Genomic DNA, 14,797 nt, shown 5'->3' with positions numbered 1-14,797 from the left:
GCTTTCACCTGTGGGTTAGGTTTAGATGTTAGAAAATACATGATTGGGGCTGGAAACTATACACTGTCACAGACTACACAGTTGCGTACTCACTGGTCACTGTTCCCAGCACATGTTAAGATGCTAGATTTGACAGCTGCAAGCAAAAACTGTCATCTCACAATTTTTAAACCTGGATTGTGAAGCTGTTACGCATTGGACGTAACGGATAAACAATTTATGATAAAACCTGGCAGAGTGAACCAAGAAGTATTTCACACAGCCTATACATCTTTTTAAAAAATGACAGTTTTCTTACAGTAACGAGAGCATTATCCAACATAGCTATCTACTTTGCCCCTCTGAGGTCTTAACAGCTTGAGCATGACAAATAGTTTAATTATTGCTTGTCGTGCCCTTCCAGACAAGCAATAATTCAACAGTTTCTCTTCAAGACAGACCACTCTTAAAGCTGCCTGTAATATGCAACTGACTAGATGTTGACTGACAATTGTCCAGGATCATATTCACCATCACAGCTGGTTTGCGTATTCCAAGTAAACTAAGAACTACTGAAATGACCACTTCCATGTAAGTAAACATACCAGACATACAACACAGTCATGCATAATTACCTGACAATAAATACTGAGGTTAGCTTTTTAATTGCTATCATCATCAACATCTTTGTATGTTTGGAGTTCTATTGAGACACAAAACTGAAATAGTCAGTCTGAGAATTTTTTTCAGTGTAACAAGGAAGAGCACAAGTCTGAAAAATGCAGACCCCAGAGCTGTAGTTCAGCTGAATGTGTTCATCAAAGAGACCTTGAATAATCTCTTAAACAAAAACAGAATTTAAGTTCAAGATATTCCTTCGTTATTTTATACAGTCTTATTAACTTCCCTTCAGATCCTATTTAGGTTGATCCAATGCTGTTTTGCATTATTTTCACTCCAGAAATCGTAATCTTTTAGGGTTAGAGCTACATTCATTAAAGTGGGATTTACTGTTGAGGTCCAGGGTCTGTGCCCACTTTCAGAAAGTAGTGTGTCAAGTAAGACTAAAAAACAGATGTGCAGGAGGACTGTTTGTAGGTTCTGTGGTCATACGATTCTGTTTACTTGAGTCTCTGCCAGCTGTAAATGATTCTAAGGCCAACAAGGGAGTCTTTTTGGATATCTGTCGTATTATTGTCAGTGAATTGGATAGTGTAGAAGGAAGATTTCCACCTTTCATGTGGGTGACCTGGGTTCAAATCCCCTGCATGAAACGTACTACCTCCAGTAGGGGTCCTTAGGCAAGACCCCTTACCCTACCAGTTTAAGTCACTTTGGGTAAAAGCGTCTGCCAAATACATAAACATAAACAAGAAGTATGGATATCACTTACCTGAAAAAGCAGCCTTAATTGGAATCAGGCACTGTTTACACACATTTACCTTAAGTTTAGTTTGATTTGCTATAAATGTTTTTTTTTTCTATAATTTAGAGATTGTGAAGTTTTTATTTTCACTTATGCACTGATCGCTGATTTTTGTAAAGAGAGAAGAAAACTGGACAGAATTCAGAGGCTTCATTTTTCCCAGTGTAAATCTTGTTCCAGGAAGAATAGTGTACTCTCTTGCCTTTTATTCTGGCTTCACACCCCGTGTCTCTGATGACGATGATAAATCATCATGTTTTTTGAATGGATTCCTGAAAACATGTTGAGTGGAACAAATGTGGTTGCGCGTTGCTTCTTTATTTCACAACTGGAATTACACCTAAATAAATGTTTTGCAGCTCTCCTGACTCTTCTGCGCACAACATCTTTATCTTTTCACTCTGTGCACCAAACATCCTGTTTCTGCTTTCATTATTTTGAGTGTAAGGATATCAGTCTTCCTTCCTCTCCAATCTGAGCCGTTTACAGCAAAATAAACATCCATATGCACACATTCTCCAGCATTGCGTCACTGACCTTTTGAGATATTAAAGCACCGCATTCATCTGCCATCTAGTCTATCGTCCTCTCATATTCAAGATGGCTTGCATCTTGTGAAATATGTTTAATCTCTCGGAGAGATGAACAGACATTTCACAAAGTGGGAAATGAGTTCCCCTCTATGTTTTAAGATTTTAGCAACCAGTTGTAGAGGCAGTGTGGCTGTACAACACCTGGCTTGAAACAAATGCCAAACAAATTTTACTTATGCCAATACAGAGCTCTGTCTAAACAAGGTATTCACTGTGAATCTTTTCTTGAAATGTACCTTTTTACCCTCCAGGCAGAACAAATCATAACAGGAATGCGTAGCCGTAACTAATAACATTATAGATGGCCATATTTTAGTAAGCGTCTTAATTAGCTTTTCCAGACAACAAGCACACTATAAGACAAATGCCAAATGTCAAGAGATCTGCAAATGCAGAGATGCTTCTTCTTTCTTGACAGGACATGTCAAAAAATGTTTAGTGAACAAATCACAGTGATGGTTTAAAGCCATTGCAATGTGGGAAAGTACTTGATGTAAAGTGCGTTCAAAGTATTCATGTTCGCTTGTGCTTGTTGCATTATAATAATAATCATCATTTTAAATGGACATGTTTTGGCTGGGTTAAATTAAAAGATGGGAATGTTAAAATATCCTTTAAGAATGAACAAAAAACTGAAAAGTAATGCATATGTATGTATATATTCACCAACTGAGTTTAGAGTTTGCAACCCCAGCAGCACAATGAAGTTCATGCCCAAAATTTAAGAGAAGTACAGACAAGGGTTGGATTATAAGCAAATATGAAAAACTCTGATTATCCCTTTAAGCATTACTACTTCTACAAATAAAAGAGGAGAATAGTTACTAACAAGCTGCAGATGCAGGTCAGTCAAACTAGGACTAAGTGAGCAACAAGAACAGGGAGCAAAACTAAACAGAAAGCATAAGGGGACAGTTCCAATTAAATAAAACAGGAGGTGAAAATATTGCAAATAAATACACTGAGGCAATACAAAACAAAACAAACAAAAAATCTCAACAAAAGCTAAATAAGGTGCAATTATTGTGCACAAGTCAAGATTATATGATCATTTATTCATATGTTGGGGCCAGCAGCCGCCACTTGGCTGAGCCCAGACCTAGCTAGCCTCTGTCACGGTTTGTGGTGCAGGAAGGGAGGACCCAGATACAAACTTTCAAAAATCAAAAGGTTTATTCCAATAACGCACAAGGTAGAACACAAGACGCAGAGATGGCTGAGCCGGATTATCAAAAACTGAACTGTGCAAAAATAACAAAAACAAGACTATGACTATGACTATGACGCAAAAACAAGACTATGATTAAACAAGACAATGAATAACAATACTGTGACTATGAGGCAAAATCTGACGAAACATCCATGGCGTGATCATGCAAGGTTAAGTGAGGATTTCGCCATGACTGTGAGTAAACCTGGAAACTAAATACTGTGGGGAGGTGATTGGTGACGAGGTGCAGCTGTGGAACAGAAACAGGTGACTTAAGTGAAACTAAGTGACGGGGAAAAAACATGAGAAAAAAATAACATGGAACCTGAAAAAGAACCCTAAAACATAACAAAGAACCTGAAAACAAGATAATCAAAACATAAAACGTGACAGTCTACACCCATCGGTCTTTGCCTGCGAGTGTCCTGCCATCAACTTTGCCTGTTAGAAAGTTATTGGACCTGACTGTTAGCCTTCAGTTATCAGCCCTGCCTGCTCACATCATCAAAAGTGGTAATTCACTGGAACATCTTCTTATCTCACTGTCATAAATTATTCTATTATGTTTTTTGCTTTTGTGTGGCTCTCCTGGTATCTCAAATGGGTCTGGAAACCCTGCTTTACAAGCTATGCTTTTTCAAGCACAGCTTGATAACTGTGGCAATTTAGTACTTCATCAGGGCACATGCCCATCTAAATGCTGCATCATTTCTGTTTTCTATTGTATTGTTTTTTATTCTATTCAAATAGCCAGCATCCTAGATCTACAGGGCAATTTATCCACATCTCTATGTGGTCCTCACAATGTAATCAATTATGAACACTAAAAAAAGGAGGATATTATTAGATTATATAAGCATAAACGCCTGATCTTTCTTCTGCTGTTTATATCTGTGACTATTCAACCCAGTCCTGGTCCAGATCTCTCTCCGATCAGTAATATTGCTCCTGAACTTTCTGATGTCCAGTAACTTTTGACTGTTCAAGTTATATTTACATACAACCTAACCTACATACAACCTGGACAAGAGGCAGGGCACACCCCTGACAGGTCGGCAGTCCATCACAGGGCTTTTGACTGTCATCGCAAAAATTCTTGGTCATATGTATTTAAATATAATAATAGTAATACTAGTGGAACTAACTGCATATGTTAACACTGCAAATCCTGATATTATTGTCATCTCTGAAACGTGACTCAAGAAATCCATCCCGAAAGCTGATATTTTCATCCCCGGTTACAATATATCGCCAGGACAGAAGTTTTAGGGGTGGGGGTACTGCTATGTCCTGTAAGGATAATTTGCAGTGCTCAGTAACACATCTAAATCCATTACTTAATAGTTTGAACCTTTTCTTTAAAAATTAAATTTATCCAAACAATTACTCCCTTATTGTTGCTGGTTGTTATAGACCGCCCTCTGCTTCTGTCTGCGCTTTACCTGCGCTATGTGAATTGATTCCCCCTTCTACTTCCTCTGAGTTTGTCTTGCTAGGGAATTTAAATTAGGACATGCTAAACTGTCCATCTTCTATACAGCTGCAATTAGATGCAGTAAATATTTCCCAGATTTTGAAGACAGACTTTCTGATGGGTTAGACCCATTGTTTTTTAAAACTGGCTTGTTCTGGACGCATGCAGTCAATGAGGGTGGAGGGTCTTCTTTCAGATCTGCTGCCCCTTCATAACAGTGTTCCTCAAGGCTCTATTCTTGGTTCAATATAATTCAACATTTTTATCAACAATACAACCCATTCTGTAGCTAACTCTCATATCCACCTGTATGCCGATGATACTATTGTCTACACTTCCAGTTCTTCTCTCAAACCACCCTTGTCTGCACTGCTGATTAACAGTATTATCCAACATGTTTTTTCTGACCTTCATTTAACACTGAACACAAACAAAACAAAATGTATGATCCAGTAGAACTCTCCCACAACCTGAGTGTCCTAGCAACATTCTTTCACTGGGTGGCTCTGAGATTCAGTTTGTTAACTCCTACAAGCATCTCGGCATTTGGCTAGACTGCTCACTTTTATTTGAAACACGTATTAGTAAGTTGCCCTCAAAAGTTAAATCTAGAGTAGGTTTTCTTTTCCGTGATAAGTCCTCACGAAAAACTCCGCTAAATATCTTTTTGTTAAGTTGACAGTCCTCCCAATCATAGACTACGGTGATGTAATTTACAGATCTGCCTCTAAAACCCTTCTCCATAGACTAGATACCATTTACCACGCTGTCTTTTGTTTTATTACCGGAGCCTCCTTTAACACTCATCACTGCAGCTTGTATTCCCTGGTTAATTTGGCCCTCTCTTCACTCCCGCGGTTAAACACATCTGTATCTGTTGATAAGATACCAAAAAACCTTAGTTTGCAAAACGCCATTGTATCTTCGCTCATTACTCAATTTCAATAACATTAGCCGTATTCTTTGCTCAAGTAACTTCATAGATCTGCTCATCCCTAATGTCTGCACAACCTTCGTCGTACATCTTTTCACAAACTAAAGCTGAGTTATTTTATATCACTCTCATATTTTTAAAATTTGCTTATGGAAACGATGATTGTTGTACTTGTTTTTAGCTACAGCTGGTCTTTTTATCTTATATGTCATATTACAACCTATATTAAATTGTTCAGATAATATATTGTTTTATGTGTATGTACGCCTTTTGTTGTTTACTACTTTTTGTGCTGCCTCCTGCTAGGTTGTCATTGTAAAAGAGAATTTGTTCTCAATTGACTTATCTAATTAAATAAAGGTTTAATTTAAAAAAGAAAAAGAAAAAAAAAACTTTCAGCAGCACTGGCCTCAAAGTCTCATCAACTTTCAAAACTCACTGTGCACTGGTACTGCAAAGAAAAAACAGCATAAAGATAATGATCAAACTACTAACCAACTCAGTGAGCACCAGAAAGATGGGCTTTTCAAATAAGATGCAGCAATTGCTTGCACTTCGTTCAAGACAGTCTGTCCAGGACACATCACTTAAGAGGCAGCTGTGTGAGAAGTTTGACAGTGTGCAGCTGCCTCCCTGGAAAAAATCTTGTTTCCCTATTGGCTTTTTGAACCATGTTCCACAGACAGTGTTTTTCTTCAAAATATAGCTTGTTTGTGGCCGGTGACTGGTAACAGTGTTCATGGCTTTTTCCCTGATGGCATGAACTATGAATGATAATGGGACAGGGACACTCCCAGTGTCCCTTAGACAAATGGCTCCAGTTTTCAGATCAGATTTGAGAGCAGCGGAAAGAGGAGTCACTGTTTGTACGAAACTTCTCTCTCCACAGCTCTGTCTCACCTCTTTCAGGTCAGCCAGAACCTCGGCCAGCAGAGGTCTATCTGCACTGGCGCCTTGAGCGATTAAACATAAAGCGAGATGGCCTTATCCGACATACCTGCCCATACTCGCATCCTCTCCCAGAAAATTGGGTTTGGTGCTTTATAATTAGTTAAGTTGCACAACCAAGCTGCAGACCCATTTACTCTTGTAGTTTTGATGGTATGCTGCAATGGCTCTGCAGATTCAAAGCAGAAATCATTAGCCATAGATTTAATGGCTAACTTTGCCGGTGGTCTTGTAACACATAATAAATACCATGTAAACATGTTATAAGGTGAGATTGTTTACTTTTCAGCAGAGAATGACTTTAAACCTGTCTGGTACATAATTGAGGGGTTTTATTTTCTCTATACACATGGTAAGAATCATAGATGAACCATTAAGCAAACCGCACACATGATTAGTGAAGCTATTTGAATTTCCCTCCAAGTAACTCACTGCAGGGATTTGTGTACACAAACAAGAAAGCTGTGACTAAATTCATCTTCCATGGATTAAGTACATCTTGATCCACTTTTCACTTAATCATAACATCATTTTGAATCACGGTGAAAACATGCAGTAATACCTTTAAGTATCCACCTCTAGTCTAGTTTTTTTCACAACATCACCTCTTGTGCTTTGGAGATAACCTACCTGAGGAGCATGGACTGTGAGCATCTGGTTCTGGTCAAGTTATATTTACATATAATCCACTGGCCAAAATTCCATGTTATGATAATTAAAATGCCATTTTTAATGATGATTATTTACTATAATGGGAAATTATTTACTAAAATGCTATTTTTTCTGACAGACTTTTATAAATAAGCATATCAGGACTGACAAGCAACAAAGATGATTTATAATTCAGTTCAGTTGGGTTTTAAACTTTCTCAAGCATTGGGTTTCAGCTTGTTTTCAGGAATTGTGCAACAACATCATGCAGGAATTCTCCCTTCTTGTTTTGTCACTGCCGTAGTTTCCCTGCCACCCCCATCCCTACCCCCCACCCCCGCCCTCCAGGGGTAGAGAAAACACATCTGCAGTGGAGCTGGGGAATGACGCGAGTGTCCGGTGAGAGCTGCGATAACCTGAGAGGGTCTCCTTCCTGTACAGCTGCGCTTTACCGGTACAACAACACTCATGAATGAATTAGTCACCAAAGACATGTGCGCACACGCATTCACAAATAGATGCAACCCTGACATAGATAGTTCCTTTTTCCTTCCCTTAATATGAAATTTAATGTAATAAGTAAACCTGGATATTCAGTTAGTAAGGAAGGAACAACAGCGTTATCGTGACAGAGGAAAAACATCCCCACTCCCCACCTCCCCTCTTCCAACGAACATACAGCCACCCGCTGGTTTTTAATATCCAACAGCTGAGTGACCTCATGAGAAATTTGTGAATGGAGAGTCTGGCCTATACTCTTATCTGGCTCTGCAGATTTAGACCCCTTGTCAATCTATGACACACAATAACAGTGAGGCAGCACATCCTGTTCTGCTCAGTGAATAACTTTACAATCAATTGTTGGGACTACAAGGTGCAGTTGCATAGGAATGGTTCAGTTCATGCCCTAATACCAGCTGCAGACAGCTACCTCACATTAACAATGTAAGAACAAAGCTGGGCAATTTTACATTTGTGTTCATGTTCCCTTTTACCCCACAGGCATTTGCAAACAAAGTGATGTGGATAGAAAGTTCCAGTGGGAAATCGGAGGTGATTAAATTAATTTACAAGAAAAACAGTTTTTTGTGTGCACAGTACACTATTCTGTACATCTGTTCAAAAACACTCCTTTAGAAAAACTACTTTAATGTTTTTTCAGTCTTATTGTATTCTGCTCATGGGCAGTTTGTCTCTGTAAGTTGTGGTTTAAGTTATGACTTCAGGTTATGTGCTGACAATATTTAGATAACTACAGGCAAGCATGTTTGTTACTACCTTTGTTGTGTCTCTTTGTTTTCAGATTTTTGCCCACTAATTTTACACTTTACATTGTTACTTCCCCTCTCTCTACACCCATTCTCAAGGCAGGATCCGCCTACCCTAAGCTGTGTAAAGACTGAATAAAAAAGTGATAGGCTGCCCCACCCCACACAAAAATTAAGTTTTATATACAGTCATTGGCATTGCTTGCATGGGCAGCTGGCAGCTCCCTGTCTACTTCCAACAGTAAATTACACATTATTTGTGATTACTCAAGACAGACACACTCAAAAAATGAGCTTTTGCTAGTTGGTAACTGCAGTTCCTTTCAGGTTGCCACATGCTTGCTGTCTAAAGGCTGTCTGGTCGAAACACATTACTGCATATAAAAAGAGGGAGACTAGAAATGCACCACAGCTGTGCTCATCAGACTCACATGGCGCTGTTCCTTGAATTTGGAGAGGAATTCTCTCTGCCCTGCTGCTGAGAAAAAAAACACACCCTCATTGAGCATGCACAAGTATTCATTACCCAAAGTCCAAATTTTGTAGAGCCCCCATCTGCAGTAATTACAGCTTTGTATTTCTGAGTTTGGAACACATATTATTGCTCATTCCAGAAGGTAAAAATACTGAAGCTCCTTCAGAGTGGATGGGCTGGTGTACAGCAATCATTAAGTCATATCACAGATTCTCAGTTGACTGGAGGACTGACCTTTTACTAGACCTTTCTAAGACATTTAAATGTTTCTCCTTAAACTACAAGAATGTTGGTTTATGTTTGGTTAATAATCACTGTACTCCTTCTTGTGAATGGTGTAGCGTGCCAAAACTGGCTTCACAAGAACTAGCGCTCCCTTATGCTTTGGTGTTGTTTTGACCAATCGTTTGGCCAGGTTACTGGCTAATTTTTGTAACCTTGAGCGACAGGAGAGGCTCCAGGGAGGAGTGTGTCCATCTTCAAGCCCATCTTCACAGGCATCTGTACGACCAATTAAAGCCCAGGATGGAACAACTATTGCATTTCAAAATCATTTAAAAAATGCTTAAAAGTGAAACAGAGAAATTGAAGCTGTGTGGTTATGTTTGTATATGTATATTGTACTTCCTGTATCTTTGTAAGCTGTTCTGCAGCATTGCGGTTATTTTTGTAGCTTGGCAACAACTTAGCTGATTATGTCACACACATAGTCAGCAGGTAACACAGGTGAACTCTCTCAGTAGACAACATGAACAAAATGGAAAATGGAATGTTTTCAAGCATGACAACACAAGAAATTAAGCTGTACGCGTTTGAGCCAGAACTGGATTTTGAACATCAATGACAAATTGCCACAATGTAGATTACAGAAGGGTATCTCTGTTTGGTTAATATACATAATAATTGCATTTGCATTTGCTTTGTGCACTTGTCTGTAACTCCATGTTTTTGAGTAGTTGCAGAACCAAGAAATAAATAGGTTCAGTTGTCTTAAGTATAAATGTATAAACTCAAAGTACTGTTTGGCATTTCAAATAGTTTCACTCGCCGCTTGTAGTTCAGACTTGTGCCTTTTAGGCAAGGCAAGTGCTTTACAGCTACATGAAATCACAAAAGGCAAATAAAAACATTTCATAAAACATAAAAATATTCATTAATTAATTTAATTAAAAGCGAAGAGTTCAGATAAAATACTTCCAGTTATCAGATTCACAGCTAAATAGAACTGTTTTCAGCCTGGATTTAAACATTGTCAGAGTTGAGACCTGTCTCACATCTTCTGGAAGACTGTTCCGAAATGCAGCTTCACCTTATTTAGTCCTGATTCTGGGCAACACCAGGAGATAATTAGACTCTGAGGTTCTCAGAATCTAAGTTGTACTTTGGCGCTAGATCATGAAGAGACTTGTACACACACAGAGCTGTCTTAAAGTCTATTCTCTGAGTGACAGTAAGCCAGTGCAGAGATCTGAGCACTCGACTAATATGGTCATAATTCCTGGTTCTAGTCAGGAGTCGAGCAGCAGCATTCTGGATGTACTGCAGCTTTCTTACAGCTTGTTTAGAAAGCCCAGTGAGCAGGCCGTTACAGTAGTCTAACCTGCTGGAGACAAACGTATAGATTAGTCTTTCTAAGTCTGGTTTAGACACTATTCCTTTGATTCTGGCAATGTTATTTAGATGGTAAAAAGCTGCAGATGTTGTTAAAGTTCAGGTCTGAGTTCAATATTACCCCTAGATTTCTAACCTGATCATTAGGTTTTAGATAAAGCATCTCAAGGTGACTGATAACTCTTTCTCTTTATTTCTGTGGACCACAGGCAATTATTTCAGTTTTGTCTGAGTTTAACTGGAGAAACTTGTTTTGCATCTACACACTGATCTGTTCGATGCAGTGACACAATGTATCTGCAGGCCCATGTTCTCCTGCTGTCAGTGACACATAGATCTGAGTGTCATCTGCATAGTTGTGGTAGGACACATTATAACTGCGTATTAGCTAGGCTAATGGAAGCATGTACAAATTGAACAATAGGAGTCCCAGGATTGACCCCTGGGGAACCCCACAGGTCATAGACATTTGGTCTGAGACACAGTTACCAATTTCAACAAAATATTTCCTGTCCTTGAGATAGGACATGAACCAGTTTAGAACACTACCAGAGATTCCAACCCATTATTCTAACCTCTGTAAAAAGATTGCATGGTTGTGTCAACTGTGTCAAAGGCAGTATCATTTGTCACCTTGATCAGAGCTATCTCAGTACTGTGGTGGGGCCTAAAGCCTGAATGGAAAGTATCAAAAGCATTGCTAGATAGGAGAAAGTCAGTATGCTGTTGGTATACAACTTTTTCTAGGACTTAGGTTTGATATGGACCGGTAGTTGTTCAGTACTGTGGTATCAAGACTGCTCTTCTTTAGAAGAGGCTTAATGACAGCAGTTTTAAGGCCTTTGGAAATGTTCCAGTCTAAAGTGAGATGTTGACTAGATGAGTGAATTGTGGTAACAAACAGATCAACACAGACTTTAGAAAATATAGTGGGCAACTCATCAAGGTAGCATGTCGATGGACTCAGACTGCACAGGATCTCTTCGACTGTTGTGTCAGTAACATGTATGAAATGTGTCAGCTTTAGGTGTCTGGTTGGCTGCAGAGTAGTTATTTGTGTTGTGGAAATTATTGCATTTTTAATGACTTGGACTTTGTCATTAAAGAATATTGCAAACTCATTACACTTCTATACTTCTAAAGGCAGTGAAACTGGATGGTTTGTTAATCTGTTTACTGTAACAAACAGGTCACGAGAGTTATTACTGCAGTTTTTGATGATTTCAGAAAAATAACTCTCCCTAGTTCTACGCAAAGTCTGGTTGAACACATATAGCTTTTCTTTGTAAATCTAATAATGAACCTGGAGTTTTGACTTGGCTCTCCGGCACTCCCTTTTCTGTGCCCTGACCGACTCCTCTTTTCTCCATGGCACCTTTCTAACCTTGACTGGAACAATGGTATCCAAAACATTTAAAAGACTTGATGTGCAAGAGTTCAACACATCATCAACATTAGAAAACAAGGTATTTTCAAACCTAATCATTTCCATAAACTGTGTCCCTGTTCCATCATTTATGAGTCTTACCTGAACAACTGCAGACCCAACTGCTGGTTTGGGTGTAACAGACAGGTCAAAGAAAACACAAAAATGATCATATAAAGTAAAATCGATGACATCCACATTTGAGATGACAACGCCCTTTGAAATGAGCACATCTAGAGTGTGCCCTCTGCTTTGGGTGTGCTCAGTCATGTGCTGAGTGCTGAACATTTCAAGGACAGCAGTGAGATATTTAGTGTGCTTATCCTGGGCTATATCCACGTGCACATTCAAGTCCCCTGTCATGACTCAACAGTCTAAATCAGTGCACACAATTGAAAGTAAGTCAGTAAAATAATCAATAAAACAATTCTGTGGTGGTTTATAAATGGTGATATAAAGTATGGAAGATTGTTTTATCTCCATTTTGAAGGACACATACTCAAATGATGAAAAAAAAAACAAATTACAAATTGTGGGTGAGTATATTGTCCTTGAATATGGCACAAACACCTCCACAACTCTGGTTTTGTCGTGTTTCAGACACAAAATTGAAGTGAGATTGACTTGACTTAATCAGGTCTGTATTAGCTGTGTCTTTTAATGTTGGAACAGCCTCGACTTTAAGCTTCAGTCTCCCTGCAGAGTCAGTGTAGTATTGTGCCATGTTCATAAAACTGTTGTCTGTGAAGTGTAGCAAACAAATTCAAACATATTCCCGACTGTGGCTGGGAAAACAAACTGCATCCACTAATCCAATATTTCTGGGTCTTTGGGAAAGCTGAAAAGGGTAAACTTTCCCAAGCAAATAAAAATGTATATTCTTGAGGACACCTCTGAAAACTGAAACTGAAACTGGATCACTCGTTCCTTGCGGCACACTAACTTCTGCTTTTAAAATGCTTACAATGGATAACATGCACACTCTAGCTCCCATGGGCCCGCACTGCCGAGAGACTTCACTTCCACTAGTCCTACCTGTCACTGATTGTGATGTGTATGTGAAAAGATTGGGAGGAAAAAGTCTTGAATACTGGATAAAACAAGTTCCATGAAAGTACTAAAATGTGTATACCTGTTTTTACAAACTTTGGGTGACATTTAAGGTGATAATGCGCCATTTCAACACTGCAGATAAGCCAGAAAATTTAGAGAATTGATAGGATGTCGTGGGACCGTTAAGAGTTTTGTAGTTATCTATTTTTAACTATCCAATCTTATCCAAGTTTCTCTAGAACTTTGTTTCTGATCTGTATGGACAGCTACATAATCTTCATTGTGCTGCTTGCTTCTTGGTAACTCTGTTTTATAAAAGCAGGTATAACAGCTAAAACAAGCCACTTATATCATATTGCATGTGGCAGCATGTTTACCTTTAGAGCTCTGATCAGAGGCTACAACCTACTCATATTATTACAGTCACATGTAGTAACAACCACTACTTTCAAGGGGACAAGCCTGTAAGTTACAAAACATGAAAGGTTGGCATTAAACTGTATGCTGGAAGCTTTGTTGGACCTGAGATAATTAAGGTTTAAGGTACTTTTTTTTAACTGGACCACAGAAGTCACCCTATAGCAGTCCTGCATGCAAGTAAAATCAATTAATCTTATCTCTTTTTATTCACAAGAACACAACGTCTGTTTCAGGGCTTTTATGTGAGACGCACAGTGAGTAAATGTGTGTTTCTGTAAAGAAAAAGCAACCTGTGCCCAACCATACGGCCCTAAATGCAGCACCCTCAGTGAAAATTAGCATGCATCCACAGCAATAGCACTTAAAGGCCAGGTGTTAGCAGATTGTTTTTAGCAAGTGTAAAAAGGGCTTTCAGGTGACAAACAGGTGGACCTAATTTAACTAATTAGGTGACTTCTGAAGGTAAATGGTGGCACAAGACCATTAAGACTTCAAGACAGAGGGAGTCAAAATGTGCACTTATTGCACACATTACATTGTTTTCTTTTATATCGATTCATTAATTTTCACTGTTTTGAATAAGTTAGATAAAATCCCAAAATGTATCTATCTGAACTATGAATCCTCAAAATAGGAAAAAAGTGAATAAATACTTTCACCAGGCAGTTCTGAATCTATATAATCAAAATCAACTGTGAGAACACAGTTGTGCATGTTCTCCATTCCATATGTACTAATGTACCCCTTTGCAATCATGAGTGTTCGCTTTTTAGTGAGCTTATCTCATCTTGTTTCTATGTTTGCTGGCAGTACATTTCACAACCCTTTTTTTCTAAGAAATAGAGTTATTTATTACACTGTTAAACTGAAAATACTGGTTAAACTTAGCAAAAAGTCTCCAGTCTCACTATATCAAAGCTTCATTTACCGTAAGGTTTCATCTAACCACAGGCAGACTACAGTCTTTGTTTTGCATATTGATGAAGGAACTTCTCTGCAACCCAGCAGCAAATCCTGTAGGGTGGTAGATTAGACTGACAGACTCATGGAAACATACCCAACAGCTTTTGCCCAGAGGCCTCTAAAGAGCATGTCACCTGCTGCTCCTGCCAAGCCTCAACTCCCCTTCCAGAAGCTGCAGTGAAACTAAATTAAATGCATTGTCAGCCTCCAGCCGAAGGGAACTGCGTTAAACCACCCAATATTCTCAGCTCTATACACGAATCAAAACTATTGCTTGTTCGTTGTGGTTCATCCAATTAAATTGTATCGACTTCTGTTTTCTGTCACCTCTGTTTGTCTGAGAAAAACTGAGAAAAATTATTTGCT

Source organism: Leuresthes tenuis, unplaced genomic scaffold (genome assembly GCF_036924035.1).
Source record: "Leuresthes tenuis unplaced genomic scaffold, fLeuTen1.0.hap1 SCAF_7, whole genome shotgun sequence".
In the NCBI taxonomy this organism is placed as follows: domain Eukaryota; kingdom Metazoa; phylum Chordata; class Actinopteri; order Atheriniformes; family Atherinopsidae; genus Leuresthes; species Leuresthes tenuis.
The sequence above is the reverse complement of the archived record's forward strand: the minus strand, read 5'-3'. Positions refer to the sequence as shown.